This window comes from Ictidomys tridecemlineatus, chromosome X, assembly GCF_052094955.1.
Source record: "Ictidomys tridecemlineatus isolate mIctTri1 chromosome X, mIctTri1.hap1, whole genome shotgun sequence".
NCBI lineage: Eukaryota > Metazoa > Chordata > Mammalia > Rodentia > Sciuridae > Ictidomys > Ictidomys tridecemlineatus.
This window is the reverse complement of record NC_135493.1, coordinates 47,809,777-47,811,197: the sequence shown is the minus strand read 5'-3', so window position 1 is coordinate 47,811,197 and position 1,421 is coordinate 47,809,777. Positions and strand designations below refer to the sequence as shown.

Genomic DNA, 1,421 nt, shown 5'->3' with positions numbered 1-1,421 from the left:
CCAGTCTGGTGAGCTTCCATGCAGTTTCTCCTCAGACCCTTCTCCTGTCCCCTCTGTGGGTTTTGATCGAGTTCTGCCAGGGAGTGATATCTCAATAAAGCATGTACAGTGGCCCGTTTAAATCTGCCTCCTTTGGTCGCTGCCTACCCCGCCTGATCTGACAACTGGGTGCAGTGGAGGTAGGAGACTCATAACCTGGAGAACATCCTGTGTAATTTAGTGAGACACAGTCTCCAAGTGAAAATAAATAGTTGTGGATGTGCTTGCTTAGCTTTTAGTTACCTAGTTAATCAACAATTGGATTTGCTGCTAGAGGCATTTGCTTTGGACTGATATATAGTCACCAAGTGGCCAGTGTTGTCATTGCATTTGACATCTTCATGTTTCTGACTGCATTAGTGGGCTAATTGGAGCTGAGAAACAGCATCAGGTGTTACTATTCCTTTTTAAAAAATATATGATTAGTCCCCTCCTTGTATTTATTGTTCAGTTTTCTGTTTGTTGTGCTTGCTTAGCCTGGGATCAGGAGCAACAGTCAGCTTCTGGAGGGTGGTTGGAATAATACAGCAAGTGTTCAAAATGACATCCAGAGAAACTTAAACTGTTGTGAGTTCTGAAGTTTTAACCCAAATTACACCTATCTGGCCAGCTGTGTTCAAAAGTAGCCACCAGTGCTTGTTGTGTGCTCTAATAATGGGAGAATATATTGGGGCGGTTTTGAGATTTTTGGGTGGTCTTGGCCTCTTTTTTTCAGTTTCAGAGATCCTGAGGGTTTGGATGAACTACAAATATAGGAATCAGAAAGATCCTGGCACTAATCCTACTGCATTCCACTGATGAGAAAACAAGGAAGATCCTTCATATTATGATTATATTCACTTTCTCTAATTTTAAATTAAGTTAGTTTGTCCATTTAACAAAAGAAACAGTATCTAGAAAATTATATTATCAACAATGGAATCATATATTTTTTCTTATGTTTCTGTATATGTTTTACTTAAAAATTGAAGTTTATGGTGTCCTCTGGCCCTCAGGGGTACCTGTAATCTATTGTACTCTGTCTGGCACTGTCCACTCTGGCATTTCCTGGCATTTTACCTGTAGAAACTTTTTATGGCACCACTGTGTTGATCATTGTGAAACTAAGTACACATCTCACTGGAATACTTGTAAGTAACACTGTGCTGTGTATGTAGCTCCACATAGAAGGAGTTGAAGTTTATTAAATACAGGAAGCAAGAGATTATTTTATGTTCAATCAATAAGGGAAATCCAAATTCCCAAGATTTTTATCTTTAAGAAAACATATGGGGCTGGGGATGTGGCTCAAGCCGTCGCGCGCTCGCCTGGAATGCGTGCGGCCCGGGTTCGATCCTCAGCACCACATACCAACAAAGATGTTGTGTCTGCCGGGGGCCCTG

The 1,421-nt window shown here is 41.1% G+C and overlaps 1 pseudogene; it reads left to right on the top strand.

Moving 5' to 3' along the window:
* Positions 1-296: 296 nt before the first annotated feature.
* On the top strand, positions 297-837 carry LOC101972795 (tetraspanin-13 pseudogene; annotated as a pseudogene).
* Positions 838-1,421: the final 584 nt, after the last annotated feature.